A 24,325-nucleotide genomic window follows, 5' to 3' on the forward strand; every position below is an offset into this window, starting at 1 on the left:
ATTAAAAATATCAATTTTTTAAATTTACCTGACTGAGCCACAGCACTTTGAGAATATCTGGCATAGTGCTGCAACATCTAGCCATCTTGTAGCAGAATACCTGGGGCTTTTACTAAAGTAAATTTATGCTATTCAGTGCTAGGAAAGGAGACTGCTGGGTCGGAGGAGACAGGAAGAGCTTTTAAAAACTTCAATTCCTGTCTTTCAATCCTATCTTTCAAATTCTTAATTCATAACATATTCCAGAGAACATTACAAAGAGATCATTTTAACTCACAACACTCAATTATTACATCAAATTGTTTACATTATCAGTTTAACAACAAATATATACACAAACATGTAATGCTAAAAGTATTCAAAAAAGGAAATAGTTAAACTAGAGTACTTATGTGATCATCTAGTAGTAAGTCATAAATGAAAGCATAAATAGAGTCATTATTTTTAATGGAGAAAAAAGTACAACGTTTGTTTATACAAGGTTCTGGTTCTCCTCCAAGCTTCAGGTTCCAGCCTGAAAATAACTTTTTAAAACAGCTGGCATATTTTTGGGGGGGGGGGGGGGGTGGCTGCTTTACCAGTGAATATGATTTTTCTGCAGATGTGCACAAGTCATGGCTTGTATCCCATGTTTTCCTGAAGGAGCTATTCCTTTGTGGGCATCTGAGCGCTATATTCAGAAATGTAAAGGAGCGTTCAGGAAGAATCAAGTAACTAGTATTTCTGAACAAAGACAGCAACTCTTAACTTTTCGTTTTATTTCCATCTTCAGCTTCTGAAGAAAACAAGATACCATCAGACCCGTGCAAATAAAATAATTCCCAAAACAATCATGCCAAAACAAAGCCAAGATGAGCTCAAAATAATACAGCTCCGAGATTATATTGTCACAAATTTGTTCTTATGGTAAAAGGAATGATTCCTCACCTCTAGACCCCAGTACTTTTCAAATCCAGCATTCCCTCACTGTTTTCCCTCCCCTTCGAAGACACTTTGAAAGATGACAGTAAGGAAACCTTTCTTTTGAACCAAAAGTCAATTGCCCAAGAGGTCCTATTCCTCCCCACAGCGAAGTAACAAAACAACAGCATCAATGGTCTCAACATAGCTCTAATAAAAGGCTGTGTTAAATAACTGTCTATTGTAGGTACTTAAATGGCCCCCCATCACCACAGTGTATGAGTCTCTCAGAAGCTTTAAAGTATCTGTCTTCATCATGACCCTGTGAGCTGGAGGAATTTTTATCATCTCCGTTTTACAGATGGGGAACTGAAGCAGAGAGACAGGGGGTAGTCATGTTAGTCTGTATCTACAAAAACAACAAGGAGTCTGGTGGCACCTTAAAGACTAACAGATTTATTTGGGCATAAGCTTTCATGGGTAAAAACCTCACTTCTTCAGATGCATAGAGTGAAAGTTACAGATATCAGGAATGGTAACATACATAAGCCAGTAAGTGAACACTTCAATCTCCCTGGTCATTCTATTACAGATTTAAAAGTCACTATCATTGAACAAAAAAACTTCAGAAACCGACTTCAAAGAGAAACAGCAGAACTAAAATTCATTTGCAAATTTAACACTATTAATCTGGGCTTGAATAGGGACTGGGAGTGGCTGGCTCATTACAGAAGCAGCTTTTCCTCTCCTGGAATTGACACCTCATCTATTATTGGGAGTGGACTACATCCACCCTGATTGAATTGGCGCTATCAACACTGGTTCTCCACTTGTGAAGTAACTCCCTGCTCTCCATGTGTCAGTATATAATGCCTGCATCTGTAACTTTCACTCTATGCATCTGAAGAAGTGAGTTTTTTACCCACGAAAGCTTATGCCCAAATAAATCTGTTAGTCTTTAAGGTGCCACCAGACTCCTTGTTGTTTTTGAAGCAGAGAGAGAGTAAGGCCCAGATCCATAGGGGGATTAGATGCCTAAAGACAACATTTAGATGCTAGTGCGATCAACAAAACCTGCACTCGGATACTGCTTAACCCTGTAGTGACGGAGAACCTTAAAATCATTAAGTGCCTACATTTCCAGAATACCCTAACCACTAGACTATGGGATATTGAGACGTGGATCTCTCTCAATTTCTCCTGTTAAAGACGTTTCATTCTGTATAAATAATTAAATATGCATTGGACCAGAGACAGAGAATGACTCTATAATCCAGTACTTAGGGCATTCACCTAAAGTGTGAGAAAACCCCTGTTCAAATCCCTTCTCCTCAGCGGGCAGATAGATGAACTAAACTGAGGTCTACCACACTCTAGGTGAGTTCCCTAATCAGTAGACTAAAGATTATAAGGGAGGCCACCACTGACGCTGCCTCCATCTCCTCCTCCTCCCCGTCCCTGCTGTTTTGTGTGCACTTAGGTGTGCGCCACAACTGTTCTTGCAAGAAATGGCATAGGCATAGACACCTGCCCTCCAGGAAAGGGTTCACAGCTGTGGATCTCAAGCACAGATAAACACCTCCCTCCAGTCCAGACTTAGGCACGTATCTCCATGAGAGGGATGGCATCTGATTCATAGATTCCAAGGCCAGAAGGGACCATTATGATCAGCTCATCTAATTTCCTGTTAGACCACAGAACTTCCCCAAAATAACTACTAGAGCAGATCTTTTAGGAAAACCTCCAATCTTGATTTTAAAATAGCCAGTAATGGAGAATCCACCATGACCCTTGGTAAATTGGTCCAATTGTTCATTATTCTCACTGTTAAAAATGTATGACTTATTTCCAGTCTGAATTTGTCTAGCTCCAACTTCTAGCCACTGGATTCTGTTATGCCTTTTTCTGCTAGACTGAAGAGCCCATTATTAACATCTGTTCTCCATATAGGTACTTACAGACTATAATCAAATCACCACTTAACCTTCTCTTTGTTAAGATAAACAGACTGAGCTCCTGGAGTTTATTGTTATAAGGCCGGATTTCTAATCCTTTAATCATTCTTGTGGCTCTTCTCTGAACCTTCTCCAATTTATCAACATCCTTCTTGAATTGCAGACACCAGAACTAGACAGAGTATTTCAGCAGTAGTCACACAAGTGCATACCCACCCCCATCGTTTCATGCGACACTGCGTTGCATCCCAGCTCTGAACCTGCCCCCGTGTCTGTACCCTGGTGAAGGTGACTGTCCTCTCCAATTACCAACCTCCTTCCCCCCCTTCAAACATACTCTCCTCTAAAAGAACCTACCGCGATGTCCTCGGCGCTGGGTCCCCTGCTTTCTGACAGGTCCGTGCTACTCTCAGACTTCAGGACATCACCGCGGTGCCGTAGCCTCCTCGCCTGACTTTTCTGCATCTGCCTCAGGGAAACCTGTATGATAAGCTGAGAGGCGTTGAGAGCGGCCACAACTGCAGCGATGGTCGCAGCGTGCTCCATGCTCGCAGTGCTGTGGCGTCCGCGCTGTCAATGACTGGAAAAGTGCGCGAAATGATTTCCCGCCGGCGCTTTCAGGGAGGGAGGGCAGGAGTGATGGACGGATGACGACAGTTACCCAAAAGCACCCTCGACACATTTTGTTACCCAGAAGGCATTGCCGGCTACACCCAGAATTCCAATGGGCAGAGGGGACTGCGGGAACTGTGGGATAGCTGACCACAGTGCACCGCTTCGAATGTCGACGCTTTCACCATTAGTGTGGACGCACAAAGTCGAATTACTGTCCTTAGTGTGGACACACACGTTCGAATTTGCAATATCGATTACGAAAATTCGATGCAAGTAAAATCGAACTACTCTCGTAGTGTAGACAAGGCCTTAGAAAGTCTCAGGGATTCCAGAGCCATGTTGAAATTCTTGGATATTTACACACCTCTTCCTACAAGGAAGCAGTTCTGCCCTCAGCCTCTTCAGAGATTCCCATCCTACCCACTTAAGCACCTGGATCAGTTTGGGTTGTGGGAAGGGGGCGTGGGTGCGGGGGATTCTGGGTCCTGTTCCAACGCCCTGTGATGCATTGCTTCGCATCCCAGAAATCCCTTTGTTTCCGTCCACCTTTGGCGCCATCTTTCAATGGTTTCTGTCTGCGGGAAATGGAGTCCGAACTGCTGAGGCGTCTTCTGACGAGTCTCGCCAGCATGTCACGTTTGGCTGTCGAACTATTCCTTAAGATCCAAAGTGACAGTGAGAGTGAGGAGTCCAACGATGCTATCGAGCCGCGTAACGCATATGACACGAAATTGCTTGTGGCATTCATGGACATGTTCAGCACCGTGGAACGCCGCTTTTGGGCTTGGGATCACATCGTCATGGAAGTCTGGGATGATGAGCAGTGGCTGCAGAACTTTCGGATGAGAAAAGCCACTTTCATGGGACTGTGTGAGGAGCTTGCCCCCACCCTGCGGAGCAAGCACACGGGATTGAGAGCTGCCCTGCTAGTGGAGAAGTGGGTGGCTATTGCAATCTGGAAGCTGGCAACTCCAGACAGCTACCGGTCGGTCGCAAACCAGTTTGGAGTGGGCAAGTCGACCGTGTTGATGCAAGTTTGCAGGGCCATTAATCGCATCCTACTCAGAAGAACTGTGACTCTGGGTAACGTGCAGGACATAGTGGATGGCTTTGCACAAATGGGTTTCCCTAACTGTGGAGGAGTGATAGATGGAACGCACATTCCTATTCTGGCACCACCCCACCTAGCATCCGAGTACGTTAATTGGAAGAGGTATTTCTCTATGGTTCTCCAGGCGCTTGTGGATCACCGTGGGCGTTTCATTGACCTTAACAGAGGCTGGCCAGGAAAGGTGCATGACGCACGCATCTTTCGGAACACTTGGCTGTTCAGGAAGCTGCAGGCCGGGACTTTTTTCCCAGAGCGGAAGATCACAGTAGGGGAAGTTGAAATGCTCATTGTGATCCTTGGAGATTCTGCTTACCCGTTAATGCCATGGCTCATGAAACCCTACACAGGGAGCCTTGACAGCAGCAAGGAACGGTTCAACTACAGGCTGAGCCAGTGCCGAATGACTGTGGAGTGTGCCTTTAGCCATTTAAAGGGCCGCTGGTGATCTCTATGGGAAGCTGAACTTGGCCGAACACAGCATCCCCGCGGTTATATCCGCGTGCTGTACCCTCCATAATATTTGTGAAGGGAAGGGTGAAAGCTTCACTGAGGCATGGACCTCTGAGGTTGAACACCTGGAGGCTGAATTTGCACAGCCCTAGAGCAGGGCTATTACAGGGGCCCAGCGCGGGGCTGCAAGGATTAGGGATGCCTTGAGGGAGCAATTTGAGGCTGAAAACCAGCAGTAATATCTGGTGCCCTGTACGGGAGTGAAGTGCAGTAGTTCCAATCTTTAGGAATCAGTGTTTGCTAAGCAGACTTGGAGTGCCTGTTTATTTCCTGGGCTAAGGAATCTTTTACTTTGAAAACATTCTTTATTAATGCATAAAGCCAAAAAATCCATTTATTGAAAAGAAAATTTATTTATTGAAAAGAAACACAACTGCTTGGGAATCAGAAAGGGCAAGGGGGTGGAGTGGGGAACGGTACAATCACAGATTCGCGTATGTCCTGTCTGATGTGCTGTGCAGTGAGTGCTGCACTTCAGAATAGCTATACTGCATGGTGATGGGGTTTGAGTGCAGAAGGTAAGGGTTGTGGTTTTCAGGGCTGGGTGGTGAAGATACTGGTGTTGGAGGCAGCTGATGGCGTGAAGAACCTGGAAGTTGGGGAAAGTGGGTTAGAGGTAACAGTGGGGCACAAGGGAAAGAGTTTTGAGACAAGGGCTAGGGGCGGGGTGTGTTTGTGTTTGCGGTACTGCTCCTTCTGCATGGCTACGAGCTCCTGGATAGCGTTTGCTTGGCGCTGCAGGATGCTTATGAGCTGATCCGTGCTTTGCTGCCAGTGCTCCGTGCTTTGCCGTCGGTGCGCTGCGTTTTTCTGGCGGATCCTGCTTTCTCTCTACCTCCAGTTCTGTGCTTTTTCATTCTCTTTAATAGATTGCCGCATCACTTCTTCTATTGCAATGCGGCTTCCGCCCTGGCCCATATGCAGCTTGCCTGTGTGCAGCAATGGTCCCCCCGCCCTTCGCGGCACAGTGGCGTGGACACGTTAGCCTGGCTGGGAGAAGGACCACAGTGGCTCTCCCGATAAACCTGCGCAAGCGCATTGCACACGTTCTGGATGAGATGTTCAAAGAGATTACCGAGGCCGATTATTGCGATGTGATAAACCACATCAATGCGCTATTCTGCATCTAGGCATGCATGCCTAACCCTCCTCTCCCAAAGAGCCCGCACCGAAAAAATTCCTTCCCGAAAAAAACCCGCTTACTGGGAACCTGCTCTTCTGTTTGTCCTCCACCAAGTACCGGCCGCTGCGACTGGCTACCTTCCTCCTGGCTCGAGAAGAGCTCCTGGCTGCATGCCTCCAGGGATTCCGGGGTGTCTCCATCCGCCCCACCACCCTCACTCCCGTTTTCCTCCTCCTCCTCCCACCCCGGCTCTGACATGTCCATGGTGGTGCTCGGAATGGAGGTAGGGTTAACCCCAAGTATCGCATCCAGCTCTTTGTAGAATCGGCAGGTCACGGGGGGAGCATCCGAGCGGCCATTTGTGTCGCGGGCTTTGCGGTAGGCACTCCGCAGCTCCTTCACTTTAATCCTGCACTGCAGGGCGTCCTGGTCGTCGCCCCTTTCCCTCATGTCCTTTGATACCTTCCCGAAGGTATTGGAATTCCTGCGGCTGGAGCGCAGCTGGGACTGGACAGCTTCCTCCCCCCAAACACTGATGAGGTCCAGCACCTCGCCATTGCTCCATGCTGGGGCTTGCTTGGCACGTGGAGGCATGGTCACCTGGAAAGATTCGCTGATAGCACTCCACACAACGCCTTGTTGAGCAAACAGGAAGGGGATTTCTAAAATTCCTGGGGAATTTTAAGGAAGGGTCACATGGTTGGTTGCCTGAGGCCAGGGCAGTAGAATTTGAACTGATGACTAGAGTGGCTAGAACAGGTATTGTGGGATATGGCCGAATACTTCTGGAGGCCATTCACAGCGCATTGGGCGGCCACACTGGTGCCGCAGCGCTGCAGCGGCGGCGCAATACACGCTATTCCTCTCGGGGAGGTGGAGTACATGCAGCACTGCAGCCACAGAGATACAGTGCTGCAAATGCCTTGCCAGTGTGGACGGGGAGTGAGTTACAGCGCTGGGGGTGGCTTTACAGCACTGTAACTTGCAAGTGTAGCCAAGGCCTAAGGAAAACAGGGGTGCAGGTATTTCCCTGTCTGGATGGCAGACTGGTTTGGGATCATTCCAAACATCAAGTGGAAGTCAGTCTTACCAAGATCCAGTCTCTTTTCCAGTATCTGGGCCCATTGATTAATGAGGACAAATCTTTCCCTTCCCCCCAGTACAGTGGAAACAATTATAGGGACAGTCCACAACTCTACAGCATTCTTGCCACAAGTCAGGTTCCAGACAATACTATGTATTTCTTTGAATCTCAAAGTCCATCTGCTCACAACAGTAAGAAGCTGTCTAAGGCTTCTGGAACACGTGGCTTCCTGCATGTATGTGACTAAGCATGCCAGACTTTGTTTTAGAAAGTTGCAGGGCTGGTTGAAGTCTCTTTACTCTCCATCTTGTCATACATTGGACATGCTACCTGCAAGAGTCTTTGCCTCTAGGCACTGGTGGATGGATCTTATCATGTGTATGGGAGTTCCCTTTGCTCCTCCTCTGCCCACCATGACTGTAGTTATGGACGCTTCCTTCCTGCATTGGGGAGCTCATCTAAGGAGCCTACAGATCAAGATTTGTGGATGAATTAAGATCTCGCCCTACATGTTAATGTACAAGAGTTGCAGACTATTCACCTGGCATGTCAGGTTTTCCTCCTTCATACTAAGGGAGCTACCTTACACATCCTAACAGACAACACTGTGGGGATGTTCTACATGAACAGGGGAAGGGGCCAGATCAGATCATCTGTCAAGAAGCAATAGATTTTTGGGACTTTTGTATCAGTGATGCGGTTCTCCAACTGTGGGTCGTGACCCCATTTTAATGGGGTTGCCAAGGCTGGCATTAGATTTGCTGGGGCCTGGGGCTGAAGCAAAAGCCTGAGCCCCACTGCCTGGGGCCAAAGCCCGGGGGTGTCAGCCTAGGTGGGGGGGCTCAGGTTACAGGCCCCCCACCTGGGGCTGAAGCCCTTCAGCTTTGGCCCCCCTGCCTGGGGGCAGTGGGGCTTGGACTTTGGCCCCACTTGCCCAAGGTGGCAGGGCTCAGGGAGGCCCAAGCTTTGGTCCCCCCTCCTGGGGTCGTGTAGTAATTTTTCTTGTCAGAAGGGGTTCGCGGTGCAATGAAGTTTGAGAACACCTGATCTAAACTGAGCATTCAGCCAAAACCATGAATAATCTTTCAAACCAGATATTGTGAAATTCATCCTTCAGTCTTGGGGGCAGGTCCCCTGAGAGAGTCCTATTCACTACTCGTCTGAATAGAAAATGCCTCCTCTTTTGTTCCAGGACATAGTAGAGTCTGGACTCCTTGATAGATGCTTACATTGAATTGGTTTTGTTTTAAAGTGAAAGGGCAGTCAGGGAAAGCTGCAGGTACTGTTGCAAAGCTGTTACTACTGAGGAAAAAGGCTAATCTGCTTTTTGGGGCTGCCTTAGCCACTGCTGCTAGTCACTCACTGGAACCCCATCAGTTGTCCCTACCATTGTAGCCCTACCATTGTCTGCTCTTTGCATTTTTAGTCTCAGGGAAGCAGTACAGGTTGGTGCAACAATCTTGACGCAACTCAGTGTCTCCCCAAACTGCCAGGTGGAATAGAATATCTTCATACTTCCAGCAGCAGGCCTCTCTAATGGCATGTTTCTCCTGCTCTGCAATAACACTCATTGGGATTGGAACCTTTAGGCTAGACCTCAGATTTGGTCAGAAAGGTAATTGCTAAACGGTAATTCATGCATCAGCCTTTGACAACCTTCCAATTAAGTAAATAGAACCTTTTTGCCTAGGTGGCCCAGTCCATTTGATTTCCCAATCCAAAAGTCAAATAGACAGTTTTTTTTTTATCCCAGGATTCCCCTGGGCTGAAGGCTATTGGCATAGGCCAATACAATTGCTGTCAAGATACTCCCTCTGCTGCCACTGGTGATGGCCACAGCTCAGTGGTATCTTCAGGATTTTCTCTTTCAGCGTTCTTTTGTTTCCCCATGTCATTATAGCCTGTATTTGGCAGCAAAGCAGCACCCACGAGAATTGCCTAGAGTTTTGGCTCTAAGAATCTGCAATATCATCTTTTTTCCTCGAGAGATTGCTTTACCTGCTCTGTCTGCCTGTTGCCCTGTGGGTTTGTACCGAACCAGGAAATGAATTGTGGGCCCCATTCAGACATTAGTCTGGTTGGCAGTCTCTGGAGCTAAAAAAACATGGTTTAGAAAAATTCAGATTGGCACCTGAGCGGTAGGGAGAGAGCGAAAGGAAGTAAAATGTGCCATCTTAGTGAAAATGTCAATGAATACAAGGATGATAGTGCTCCCAACGTTGGGAGCAAGGTAGTTCTACAAATGAAGCCCAATAAAGAACATGGATGAGTGTTGAAGTGAGGTGGGCAGGGGCTGGAGTAGACAGAACAGTTTATCATGTGGGCACTTTCTCTGACAGCACAGGTCAGAAGAGCCAACATATTTTTTCATGTCAGTACTTACCATGGCCAATAGAAACTTTGTATCACCAAGTCCTAAGTCTTACTGAGGCCAAAATGGCCGGCAACCAGCATGTGATGGCACATTCTTACCACTTTGAGCCTCGGCTGAGCTTCCAGAATGTAAAGACATTTCTCAAAATACAATAGACCATCATGCAAATGGAAATCTGAGCTGAATGGGTGTCAGAGGTATCAAGTGTCTGACAGATTTTGTCCACCTGTGTGTTTTTTGGGAGTAGAGTCCAAATAAGGGACAGCAAATCCCGGACTGTAGTTCCACAAATACAATTTTGGGGTGCCATGTTTGGTTTGGTGTATTTGTCCTGGTGCAAAAGAGCAGCTGCTTTCCCTTTTCATGACCCAGAGAGGCACTGGTAGGCAATGATGAAATCAAACATAGGAAAGAAAAATGACCAACGCTCTGGATGCACAAGAATGGGAGCTGAAGTGAAGGCTTTCTTAGCTGGTCAAAGGCAGACAGTACAGACCTCCACCGAACGGAGAAAATGAACCAATTTTTGGAGAAGCGTAGTTATCAGTTATACTAGTTGGGAGAATCTTTTAATGAAGGGCTGATAATTGGTAAATCTGAGAAACTGTGGAACCTTCTTTACATGCTTTGGGTGCTCTATTCAGTGATGGCAGACACTTTCTGTGGGTCCATTGTTAGGACCTCGGATGGAAATGATATAACTGAGGAACTCGATAGTGTCCTTGTCAAATTTGCATTTTTCCGGTTTGACATAAAGACAATTCTGGCAAAGTTGGTCAAGAACAAGGCACACATGTTACTTATCTATCTTTTGGTTTTCAGAGAAGACAAGAATATCATCAAAATAAATAACAAATTGGTCTAGCATGTCCCGGAAAATGCCATTCACAAAATGCTGAAGCGTAGCTGGAGCATTATGTAGCCCAAATGCCATAACTAAATACTCAAAATGCTCATATCAAATGTGGAATGTCATCTTTCACTCATTGCCTTACCTGATACAATACAGATTGTAGGCTCTGTAGAGGATCAGTTTAGAAAAAACCCTGGCCGAGCGAAGTCTTTCAAGAAGTTCATTAATAAGCGGCAAAGGATAGTGAATTCTCTGTTCAGAGTTCAGTAATCAACACGGGTGCAGGAAATCGTCCTTTTTTTTTTTTTTTTTGCCATGAAAAGGATTCGGTACCTTGTCAGAGAGTTAGAAGGATGAATAAACCCCCTCGCTAAATTTCTCATGGAGTTATTCCCAGAGCATCTGGAGTTCCGGTTCTGAGAGGAAGTAAAGACATCTGAAGGGAATGGCAGCCCCAGGCTGCAGGTCGAGGGGGCAATCAGAACTGTGATATGGTGGCAAAACATCTACCCTTCTTTTATCAGATACATCAGTGTACCTTGATATTTCTCCAGGATACCCAAAGTGGATAAAGGAGGTGACAGAGGAAGCATCTACCTTTGAACCCTCCCTCTTCCCCCCGAGCTGCTGCATCATGAGGGGGTTTGAGTCTCAAACGCAACTTTGGGAAGCATAACTGGTGGCAGAATCTTGACATAAATGCACCATGCTTGCTCCCCATGGGATGTGCAGGTTGTGGGCAACCAGCCAAGGAATTCTGAGGATGATAGGAAAGCCTGGAGTGCAGATCAGTACAAATTGCAGGACCTCCCAGTGGTTCTGGAGTGTGGTCACAGTCAGCAGTTTTGTATGATGAGTAACTGGGTCAAAGGAGAGGGAAGACCCATCAATGGATTCTACTAAATCGGGTATGGTCTTATGCTGAGTAGGAATGTTATGGGTCTGAGCAGAATCTAGGTTCATGAAGTAGTCGGAGGGCCCTGAATCCACCAACACCCTCAGCTCGACATCAGACATGGCAGGATGTCGTAACCGACAGCTCATTGGTTGACTATGGCCACGATACTGGTTCACAAAAGGGGCTTTCCTAACCGGGGCAGGCCATGAGTCTTACCAGGGCACCCTTGGTTGTAGTGCCCAGGTTTCCTGCAATATAGGCACACATTTAAGACTTGTTGCTGGTTCCTTTCTGCATCATTAAGACAGAGTTGAATCTGGTCAGTCGGGGGGGGGGGGGGGGGTTTGAAAACTGGACTCCCTCTCTAGTTGGCATTCAGCCAGGTAATTGTTTAACACTAATGCACAGCTTGACCAGAGCATATAGGTTAGATGGTGGCTCTACCTGCACCAGCTTGTCCTAGATTTCTTCATTCAAGCTATGCTGGAAATGGTAGTGCTGTGCTGCCTTGTTCCATCTACTGTTGACCGCTAAGCCTGTAAATTCCGCAGTGAACCTAGCTATTGGTCTAGTGCCCTGCCATAGGTTCTGAAGTGTGCTCTTGGCAGAGTAGGTTCAATTCAGGTCATTGAAAACAGTTGCCTTGGCTCGGATGAATTCTTCAAGTTGTCCCAGCAAGGGACTGGAAGTCTCCAGGAGGTTGGATTGGGTCTAATGGTCAGAGCCATGGGTGTGACCAGGCCTGGAGGTTAGAGCAGACACGAGTTAGAGTAAAGAATCGTAACCACAGGATGCCCGGGAGTATAATCGAGAGCAGAGCTGAGGGTCAGAACCAGGGATCAGAAGCCGAAAGCCAGAGCCAATGGGTGAGCTGAACACATGGTCAGGAAGCAGAATTAGGGGTGTCGAGGATGGAGAAGGGCACGAACTGAAGCAGGCACAAGAGCAGACTGGGCAAGAAGCAGGACCTAGTGCAGCTGTGGGCATGGAAAATGTTGAGCAGCCAGCAAGCCATGGCTAGTTGCTTGGTCAAGTAGTAGCTAACTTTGCTCCCCCACCAATCAGGGAGTGCAGGATCAGCTCTGTCCATTGTGTTGCTGGGAAGCTGACCCTGCTGCAGCTCGCTCCCTGACACCCTGCTCCAAAGCATGAAGGTGCCAGAGTTTCTCAACGAAATGGTTGCAAGAATTTTTTAACACAGATAAAACTATATATTTTCCCCAGTCTGTGTATTTCAAATTTGAGTAGCAATCTTTAATACTGTGAGTTCAGATTTGTGGATCTTAGAGAATTGTAGTCACTCTCTGATTGATCTGCAGAAACCGTACTTGCAGGTGACCTGCTCTGCGCCTCACTCTCCAGTGCTGTCTGTTTCCATTGATGTTTCTGATTGACTGAGCGCAGCACAGAAAGTTATACCAAGTTAACTGGTGTTGCTCCAACTCTGACTGGCTCTGGAGTGATAGGGTTTAAAACAGGAGAAACTTCATAAGTTAATATATCACCCATTTGGTGCATCTGTTTTATGCTTTAAAATTACTTTGTGATTAGTTCATTACCTGATTTATTGTTTATGAAGAATCAATTTTGATTTTTTTCAGTAACAGCACAGAATACATCAGGATTGCTATGTGAAGATGGTTTAGTTTTTGCCTGAGAGACTACCCATGCCTTTACATGTAACGTCAATAGTTTCTGCACTCTCCTCCAATCTCCACTCTCATTGACATTGTGGTCCATAAAAGGAAACAATTTTTTTGGCAAAACTGTAGCTGCCCAAACCCATTTACTAGCTGGGAAAAATAACCCATGGCTTGTTGGTGCAGCCTTGTGATGCTGTACAGATTAAAAAAGTAAACATTTACTTATACTAACTTGCATTGTTAGTTTTTCAGAATCCTAGGGGAGGGGAAGTAATTGGTTGTGCCAGCTCATAAATGGCCACAGTGTAGCAACTTAAAACCTAGAGGTAAGGGTGGAGAAAAAAATAGGCTAGACTTTTTATTGTGATGAATACAGCAAACAGTCACAAACATCTTACTTTCCAGAATTATGTAATTTTGCAGTAAAAATTGACTCTAGTTTTTAAGGTGTCTAGCCTGGAGATGTTTTTGTTTTCCTAACCTCAATTACAAAGATTGATTTAACTGTGTATTAAGTTATTACATAGCTTTTGCATCCATATCTTCCCTCATTGGTTTTGATTCATTTTTGTGCTTGCAGCAGTTTCTCTTTAAAACATTCTACTTTGCTTTTTGTTGGCATATTATGTAAAATATAAAAGCTAAAAGTTTCAAAACACCTTATGGTTAAGATATGTATAAAAAGTAGCTGTAGTGCATGAATTACTGTATAAGAATTTCCAGTGTTCTCTGAGTGTGCAACATTGCTCGTTGATTGTACACCATATTTTTTAAAGCTAAGTTAATATTTCAGAAATCAGCCAGTTGTTATAGTTTGAGCTACTGTCAATCAAATAACCAGCAAATTGTTCTAAGCGTTAATTAGCAAGGCTGTACTGTATCTCAGACTGCTTTAAAAGTTCCTGTCACAAGTCACTGTGATAAATTCTGATCTGTTACACTCTCCTGTACCATTGACCCACAGAGAATTGGGCACAGAGAGATTTTTGAATCATACCATTCAATCCATATTCTGGTCTAGAGATACTCTGAGTCTTGACCTGCCTCAAGTGATGTCTGATTCCTGAGAAATGGAAACTGCCAAAGTTCATGGAAGTGGCTCATTGGAAAAGCCATACTGATTCCATTTGAAATCCTATTAGGGCCAGTACTCCTTGAGTTTTAATGATGTTTCATATCCATTTGTAATAAAAAGGCTTTCCCCATAACATCTGTATAATAAGATTCCAGGATTGTCACTCTGTATGTCATTCTAAAGCCTAGAATGTTGAGTCAGTTTGAAACAATGGAAACACAAGCATGGTTTAAACTAGAGCTCTTTTTAACAATATCACCAGGTTCAATCATCACTGGGATTTGCGGTCTGTTACCATCCAATTTTTAAATTCACAGCCATTTTGACTTTACAGATTAAACCCTATATGACTGCAAGGCATGTATTTGCCATGCCAAAAGTCCTAGACCATTGTGATATCAGAGATAACTCAGTTACCACCAAAAAAAAAAAAAAAAACCAGGAGTACTTGTGGCACCTTAGAAACTAACAAATTTATTAGAGCATAAGCTTTTGTGGGCTACAGCCCACTTCTTCGGATGCCCACGAAAGCTTATGCTCTAATAAATTTGTTAGTCTCTAAGGTGCCACAAGTACTCCTGTTCTTTTTGTGGATACAGACTAACACGGCTGCTACTCTGAAATCAGTTACCACCCTTATTCTATGGCTAATTTGCATGCAACTGGTTTTTTTTGGTATATAAGGGAGATTGTACAGATGGTAGAGGGATTACCATGGTGGCTTAACTGCCACAGTTCTTCAAAATTACCCACACAACACAGCCAGCACACACACTAATCCCAAACACACACAACCCTTCACGGCAGTACCCACCCCTTATTTGTTACTTGCCCAGTTCCACACAAATCTCTCAGCACAACACAAACTTCTCACAAATCAACTCTCCCAGCACAACACACACATTCATCCACCCTCACGCATACTTACCAAAAAGCATACATTTGAGTGGCAAATCCGCAGGCCCATTGCTACTAGAAAATAATATGCATATAATTAAAGTGGTGTATAGTCCCCTTTTGTTGTTGTTTGTAATTCCTCTTAATATGACTTAATGTTTTTCACCTTAGTCATCACAGTGAGAAAGTGTAGTTAACTTTTCTCACTTTCTTTGGAATTTGCACTATGACACCTGTGGGTTGCAAGAGTCTGAGATAAATATGATAAATTTACATACTCGGTGTCTTGAAGCATTTAGGCACATGGCACAAATTAAGGGTGGAATGAGAAATCTCTGAATTTCCTGCCTTTGTGGATTTAAGTAAGATCCTAAATGTTATTTTAACATAATTCTTGAGTTTAGTAGTACTTACAGAAGTTTTATTGCAGCATATCTATGTCATCAAAACTGGCCGTCTTCCATTTGGGCACGAAACCAGTGAAACGGAAGCTTCCAGTATACTTTGACATTGCATAACAGCTGTGCACGACTTAAAGCTAGTTTAGCCCAGGCTGAATCAATCTGATCTTTGAACTTAATGTTTAATTTTTTTTCTGTTGAAATAATATTGTAAGGACACACACCTATGTTGTTCAAGAATTTATTACAATGGCATCTGGTAGCACTAGTATAGCTTAGCATCTGTTGCATCTATTAAAACTTGGTTTGGGCTGAAACTTAGCGTGAAAGGGTTTAGTTTGAGAGATTTTTAAAAATAAATTTCTAAAACTTGGGTTTTCTTCCCAGACTTATAACTAAGGTTAAGATTTTGTCACGGTTATTTTTAGTAAAAGTCACGGACAGGTTACGGGCAGTAAACAAAAATTCATGGAAGTCTGTGACCTGTCTGTGACTTTTACTAAAAATAACTGGGGGGGTGGGGGAGATGAGGGAGGCTGACCTGCTGGGCCTGAAGCCCAAGCTTCATGGGGGGGGAGGACTGACTGCTGCAGGCCCTCCCCTCCCCCCTGGTAGTGGCTGACAGCTTCAAGGTCCTCTGCTGCCCCAAGGTGCATGGCTGAAGCGGAAGTAGTCATGGAGGTCTCTTAAAGTTACGGAATCTGTGACGTCCATAACAAAATCGTATCCTTACTTATAACATTTTGATTAAAAATTCAGAATATCAGCAGTTTTGAACTTCACTGCAAAATATGAATGTTACTCTTTTTGAAAACTTTTTCTTAATGTTCTCAAATGTAATCTTCATAGAATGTATTAATATAATATAAGGGTCATCCTGTACTGCTGACATGATATATTTTGTAGATATGAACTTCTGTGACTTTAATTGTTGCCATCATAGACTATTAGGAGAGGCTGTTATTTATATAATGTCAACTCATGCTTTCTTATATTTTATTCTCCTAAAATGTACTATTTCTGTTACTACTACTACCGAGTCCTATTTTTCAGTCTTTGGCTTAGAAGCCTGTAAGGCTGCGGGACTCACCCCTGCGGCACCTCCTGCTGGTCGTCTCCGGGAATTACCTCTCCAGCCGTTGGAGCGCCTTCTGCAGGCCGGTGTCCCGCTACCGCTTGGCCCCCGTGTCCCTCCTGGACCCGGTGCCCCATTATCTGGAGTGCTGTCCCCTGGCAGGAACCCCTTTCTCTCAGGGCCTTCCCTCTCTGGGGAACCCCTAACCCTCTAATCCCTACCTTGCCTCAGTCGTGGGCTACTGCCAGTCACCAACTAGCCCCCGTTCCCTGGGGCAGACTACAGTATAAGCCACTCATCACTGGCAAGGAGGGTTTGGACCTGCTGCCTCTGCCTACCCATGGGCTGCCCTCTGCAAGGGCAGTACCTGCTGGCCTTCGGCTAGGCCGCAGCCTGGAGCTTTCCAGGCTGAAGCTTCCCCAGCTCCTCTGCCTTTCCCCAGCTTCTCTGCCTTTCCCTAGCCCTGCTCCACTCAGGTACTCTGCTCAGGTCCCTGCAGCCAGGTCCGTCTCCCTCTACAGCTAGAGAGAAACTGCTGAGCTCCTGGCTCCCAGCCTCCTATATAGGGCCAGCTGAGACCTGATTGGGGCGTGGCCCAGCTGCAGCTGCTTCCCCAATCAGCCTATTAGCTGTTTTTCCTGCCACAGCCCTCTCCTAGGGCTGTTTTAAGCCCTTCAGGGCAGAAGCGGGGTAACCACCCCGCTACAAGCCATTCTGCAGTTTTTTCCTTCTAGGACTCAGTAACTGTCTGCAAGAGAAATATTGCACTGCATAACTGTAACACTCATTGTTGGTTCGCAACTCTTGTCCGGCCTGCCATACTTACTGCATCTAACATACGGTTGTCATGATATATACCCAACATGAGGCATGCAATATCATTGGAAAAATAACTCACTGATCATTAATATTCTTGTGTGATATATGTATGGGATGTGCACAGAAAGTTATGAATATGTGCTAGAATTATGTTCTTAAAATGTGTTTGACAAGCAATGCATAAGCAGTCTGCTTTAGACAAAGGAATATCTATTTCTCTGACTGGCCTGATCAACAAATAGAGACAATGAAGGTGCATTTATGTGAAAGGTAAACAAAACAGGAGCATTGCCAGCAGATCGAGGGACATGATCATTCCCCTCTATTCGGCATTGGTGAGGCCTCATCTGGAGTAGTGTGCCCAGTTTTGGGCCCCACAGTACAAGAAGGATGTGGAAAAATTGGAAAGAGTCCAGCGGAGGGCAAAAAAAATGATTAGGGTGCTGGAGCACATGATTTATGAGGAGAGGCTGAGGGAAGTGGGATTATTTAGTCTGCAGAAGAGAAGAATGGGGGGGGGGATTTGATAGCTGCTTTTAACTACCTGAAAGGGGGTTCCAAAGAGGATGGATCTAGACTGTTCTCAGTGGTACCAGATGACAGAACAAGGAGTGATGGTCTCTAGTTGCAGTGGGGGAAGTTTAGGTTGGATATTAGAAGAAACTTTTTCACTAGGAGGGTGGTGAAGCACTGGAATGGGTTACCTAGGGAGGTGGTGCAATCGTCTTCTTTAGAGGTTTTTAAGATCAGGCTTGACAAAGCCCTGGCGGGGATGATTTAGTTGGGGATTGGTCCTGCTTTGAGCAGAGGGTTGGACTATATGACCTCCTGAGGTCCCTTCCAATCCTGATATTCATAGAATCATAGAAAGCCATCAAGCTAACTAGGGAAGGAGGTAATGATTCATCTATCGCCAGTGGAGCTGGAACCAGCACGAACCAACAGACCACATGCTGTCTCTTCCAGAAGGAGAAAAGGAAGTTTATCTGAAAATACATTTCAGTGGTTTACTGAGTTATAAAGAAGGGGTTCTAAACCTCAAATGATAAATCATTGAATTAACTGATTGTATACAGTATTACTGTATGATAAAAGTATATCAAGTAAAGTTGTTTAGGAAAGCTAATGACACTGGTGATAAATGCAGTTGTGAAATGTATGTATTAACACTATATGAGGAATTATGAATACTCAGATGTTATGCTTTAAAGTCTGTGACCAAACAGGGAAAAACAGGTTTTCTCCCTAACAGGAAGGAAGGCATCTATCTAGCTGTCTCCAGTGAAGTTAAGCCAGGTGTGATCAAAAGCAATGGAAGCCCCATTTCCATACAGGTCAGCAGGGGAATGAGAAGTCCTCAGGAAGGGAAGAACCGCATGAGGTCATCCTGAGTCTGGGGACAAATAAGGAGAGAGAAGAAACTATCTTGACATCTATTACTGGACAAACACAAGGAGCCAGAGCTTTTGCAAACTGAGAAAGATGGGCCCTTCAACCAGGGGGGTTGACATCTCTTGGAACTGAATATAGGTGAGAAACCTGCTTAGGCAAAGATCTTTCACCAAAGAAGACAAAGGAACCAAGAAGACAAAGGAATTTTGGACTTTATGGGAGCTCCCGACCAAAGGGGTGGTTAGCCATCTTGCAAGAAGGAGATGTGGTAAGAATCTTACCTTGAACTGAGAGCATAGTTTTGATAAATTACTAGAAATCATTTTCACTTGTATGTGTGCATAATCATTTCTGATTTTTATCCCTTATACTGGAATTCACTTAAAAGCCGTCTCTTTTAGTAATAAACTTGTTTTACTTCTAATCTAAATCAATCCAGTGCTATGTTTGAATAGAAGTGACTGTTCACTCCAGTTAAGGCAACAAGCTGCTGTGTCTTTTTAAAGGAGCAATGGACCTTATTGCTCCTCTGAATGTTCCAGGAGAGTGCTGGACATTTCAGGGCAGATGGTTTGGGGAAAATGCGTGACTGGGAGTGTGTTGGGGTCCCTTGGCTAGTAGTAACCATGATTGGTGGAGACCAATGTGTGCCTCTGATGTAACAAGCAGGCTACTGGAGTCAGAGTTGCTGAACCAGGGCTGCTCAACACATAGAGACACAGTGCATACTTGTATGCTGGCTTGGAACATCCAGAAATGGAGCTGCAACAGCAGAGCATTTTATGGCACTTAAGGTTACAGGACAAGCAGTGACACAATCTCTCACTGTTCTGAATTGCACATCAGAATGTCACAATAATAACCCCCTGGAACAGCCTCTGGCTGTGAGGTAATAACTCTCCTCAGTATTTTTCTGCAGAACCTTCTTCCCTTCTCTTAGGAAAACATCCTCCTCCTCTTCATCTTTTCCTAGGAATTTTTAATTAGGTACCTTTCAGAGCTGCCTGGGCACCTTGCCGGTTTTACAATTCCAAGGGCTGCCTTTTCAGCAACACCCACTCCTGAAGTCTCTCTTCTTCTCCCCTGCCCTCAATTTAGTGATTCCTTCAAAATCCCCAGTGATTATGACATCCAGTCACTTCCATGGGTGTGAGCTGACACCCACTGGGTAAATCCTGCAAGAAGAGAATGACTAAAGGCGATTACTTCCGTTTACAGTCTAATCTCCTTGTAATCAACATGTTAGGAAAGAATACTGAAAAATTATGCATTTAATGCAGAAAATGTTTATAGCCATATTTGGTCTTTGAAGAAAAGATGTAGATGATGTTACTTCCTTTATTTGACCAACAAATGTGTAATGTAAGTAAACTTTTTGTGGCCAAAAAAGCCATTTTCTAGTTGTTAGAAATGTACCGTATAATAAAAACGTAGTCTTTCATTTAGAAAAGAAATCTTTTCTATAGCAATCCGGTATCCTAAATCAGGGAGATGCAGTAGCACTTATTGTTTATCGTTATTGTTTTAGTGTTGTTTATTTTTATTATGATTATGCCTAAAGGCCCCAACCAAGATTAAGTCCCCATTGTGGTAGGCACTGTACAAAAATGGAGTAAGAGAGAGACTCTGCTCCAAAGTGTTTACAATCTAAAACAAGTCAGATACAATAAGGGGAAAAGGGAAAAATCTTCAAGCAGAAATAAATACACACATACAAGAAAATATAAAAATAATCTAAAAATAACTATTTCCTTTATTATCCTTGAAATAAGATTGTTTTGAAAATGTCATTTAATTTCCCCTTCTCTGTCTTCAAGAAACTTGGAAGTCTATGCCCATAGCCATCAAACATATTATAGAGATAGGAGCAATACAGTTTTAGGTACTTGTGTCTGGTGAGAATCCTCCAAGGAAAGCTTTCCAATTCCTATTATATATCTGTCCTGTGAGTCAAGTTTCCATCTGTCATTCATATATGAGAAATAAAAACTTGACAGCATGGTTATTAAAAGGACAAGATTCATGAAAGAGCAGATGAGGTCAGCTTGTCTGTCTTCAAAGAAACAGGAAAAATGCTTATGTTAGAGAAAAAGCTAAAATATATACTTATGTATTCTGAGGCAGAAGATTGTACACTGACAATCCATGAACATCTATGACTTCTCTGCCTTACTAAGCCCCCTCTTTCCTCCATTGATTCAGTTAGCAAATTCTTATTGACTTTTCTTCTATCTTCCACTGAAAGTGCATCATCTTAACCCTCAACCCTGACTGTTTTCAATATCCAATTACTCCAGTCCTGCTCTAGGGCCACTGAACACCTTTGGCAAAGTGCCATGACCGCACAGACTTCCTGCACTTCAAACTTGTTCTCTTCTCTCTCGTCTCTGCCATGTTCCTTGCCAAACAATGCAACTTCTCCACCTTCTTTGACTCTTGCCGTAATTTCAGATGTTTGTTCACAACCTTAAAACTCCTAACAATGCCTCCTAAAAACTCTCTCTCCATCCTGGGACCCTTTTCCTACTCAGAGATGTGGGATTAAAATTTTCATAATTGTTTAAGTCACTTAAGAGTCTAAATCCCATTGATCTTTCTCAATGGTATTTAGGTTGCTAAGTGACTTAAGTGCTTTGGAAATTTAACTCCGGGCTGATTTTTTTCAAAGAGATCAGTCAGTGCTGCAGTGATCTCTTTCCACTCGCCTTGCCTTTTTTCTCCTCTCTTGTCACTGATTCGTTTCTTGCCTGCTCTCCTTCTCTACCCCCTACCTGTGATCTCACCTTCTTCTGCCTCCTGATGTCCCTTGTCACTTCTCCTCATCTCCTTCTTCCTTAATTTTTAATTCTGGTCTGTATTCTGTCCTCCAAAAAATGTGACCCATGGTGCCTGGGGACCTCCCTGAAAATGCCAAGGTCAGGGTAGACTGCAAAAAGGAGAATAGATTCTCCCGAAGACTGGTGGTCAGCCACTCCTTACAGGGCTTTCTTCCTCTTCATCACCAGATGAGGCAGTGGCAGTTACTTCTGTAGCCCGGGCCCTGGAGGACAACAGGGTTCTGCAGCAATTGCTGCAGTGGGTTGCCCAGGGCCTGGGCATTCCAGGCAGAGGAAGTTATGGAGGAAGCTGATCCCATGGTGGATATTCTTGCCCCCTCCGGCCCTGCACCATTGCCCTGCCCCTCATAAAAAACATTTTGATGCCACAAAGACTTTGTGGCAGATCCCAGCCTCATTGCCCTCCATGGCTAAGTGAAATGAAAGACGCTATTTTGTGCCATCAAGGGGCTACGAGCACTTATATATCCACCTTCCACCTGATTCCATGGTTGTGGACGCTGCCAACCAGCATGAGAGCCAGGACTACCAGGGATCTTCCCCAAAGAATCAGGAGGCGAAAAAACTTGACCTCTTCGGGAGAAAGGTCTACTCAATTGGTGGCTTGCAGCTCCGCATTTCAAACCAGCAGATACTGCTATAATACTTGTGAAGCAATGGCTAAGTTTGCGGACTTAGCTGCCGCAGGACTCCTGCTCTGAGTTTTCAGCCCCGGTGTAGGAGAGCCAGCTTATTTCCTGAGCCTGGGCGGGGCAGATGCGGCTACTCGGGTTATGGCCATGGGGGTTGCCATGAGAAGGAGCTCATGGCTACAGGTCTCTAGTCTGCTGTATGAAGTCCAGCAGACTATCCAAGACCTCCCCTTTGAGGGTTCAGCTCTCTTTTCAGAGAGAAAAGATAAAAGGCTGAATAGCCTAAAGGACTCAAGAGCCACCCTCAAGTCGCTGGGCCTCCACACTACTGCCACGCAGTGGAAACACTTCAGACCACAACCTCCCCCACAGTTCTAGTAACCACAGAACCAACAGAATGGTTCCCGGAGGAGAAACAGGAGCGGCAGAAAAAGACTGCACCCGTCCTCAGGCCAGGGCTCTAACCAATCCAAGCCGTTTTCGGGCCAGAAGCAGGCCTTTTGAAGGCACGCTCAAGGATGGCGCACCAGTGCATGGACTGGATCCAACCCACTATGCCTTCTCATCCCGACTATCCCCTTTCTACCCTGCTTGTCCCGTATCACATTGGACCGATGGGTGCTCCGCACAGTAGAAAGGAGATACTCTCTCCAATTCTCGGCTCTCCTGCCCTTCCACCCCCTCTTCAGGGACCCTTCTCACGGGAAGCTCCTCAAACAGGAGGTGCACTCGCTCCTATCGCTGGGAGCAGTTAAAGGTTCCTCAGGAGCTGAAGCGCAAGGGTTTCTGTTCCCGGTATTTCCTAATACCGAAAGCGAAAGGCAGGCTGAGGCCCATCCTAGACTTGCGACAGATCAACAGGTTCATGAAGAAACTCAAGTTCCGCATGGTCTCTTTGGCCCTCCATCAGCCCTTTACTGGATTCAGGGGACTGGTATGCTACCATCGAGTTGAAGGATGCGTATTTTCGTATAGAAATCACACCGTCCCACGGAAGGTACCGCAGGTTTGTGGTGAGCAACAACCACTACCAGTTCACAGTCCTCCCGTTTGGGCCCTCAGTGACACCTCGAGTATTTACCAAGTGCATGGCAGGCATGGCTGTGTTCCTGCGCAGGTGGCAGGTATATGTGTTCCAGTACCTCGACGACTTGTTGATCAAGGGCTGCTCCAGAGCCCAAGTGGAGGCACAAGTCGACTTCATAAGAATGACATTTGATGAACTTGGCCTTCTCCTGAACATGGGGAAATCTACGCTGTCCCCGGTTCAGCGGCTAGAATTTATAGGGTTGGTACTGGATTAGACACAGGCCAGGGCATACCTTCCGGAAGCAAGGTTCTGGGCCCTGGGTAATATCATTCGAAGTCTCAGGCAGTTCCCCACCACCACAGCAAGGAATTGCCCGAAACTCCTGGGACACATGGCCGCTTATACCTATGTGGCGCAACACGCCAGGCTCAGACTCCAGCTGCTCCAATCGTGGCTAGCCTCAGTGTATTGGCTGGTTTGGGACAGTTTGGACAGGGTCGTGACTCTGCCTCACCCGGTCCTCGACTCCCTCCTGTGGTGGCTCGACCCGCAGTTAGTGTGTGCAGGGGTCCCCTTCACCAGCCCTCAGCCATCCCTCTCACTAGTGACCAACGTGTCAGCCTTGGTCTGGGGAGCACATCTGAGAGACCTCAGGACGCAAGGCCTCTGGTCTCGGGCAGAGCTCGCTCTCCACATCAATGTCAGAGAGCTGAGAGCAGTCTGCCTAGCATGCCAGACTTTCCAAGCTCACTTGGCAGGAAGATGTTTATCAGTTATGACAGACAACAGCATAGCAAGGTATTATATCAACAGACAGGGCCGCTCCTCTCCCCTGTGCCAGGAAGCGCTCATGCTATGGGACTTTTGTGTAGAGCATTTGATACACCTGCAAGCATCATACCTCCCTGGAGTACAGAATGAGTTGGCGGACTCTCTCAGCAGGTCATTACACAGCCATGAGTAGTCCCTACGCCCAGATGTCATAAACTTGGGGCTTTCCCCAGATAGACCTGTTTGTCATGCAACGCAACAGGAAGTGCCAGCAATTTTGCTCCTTCCAGAATCATACAGCCCAGGCTCCATCACAGACGTGTTCCTCCT

At 45.5% G+C, this 24,325-nt stretch overlaps 1 protein-coding gene across 5 annotated transcripts in view; it reads left to right on the top strand.

Moving 5' to 3' along the window:
* ADCY9 (adenylate cyclase 9) overlaps positions 1–24,325 on the top strand; it is a 201,883-nt gene that overhangs the window by 28,206 nt on the left and 149,352 nt on the right. The window lies entirely within an intron of this gene.

Source organism: Chrysemys picta, chromosome 10, assembly GCF_011386835.1.
Source record: "Chrysemys picta bellii isolate R12L10 chromosome 10, ASM1138683v2, whole genome shotgun sequence".
NCBI lineage: Eukaryota > Metazoa > Chordata > Testudines > Emydidae > Chrysemys > Chrysemys picta.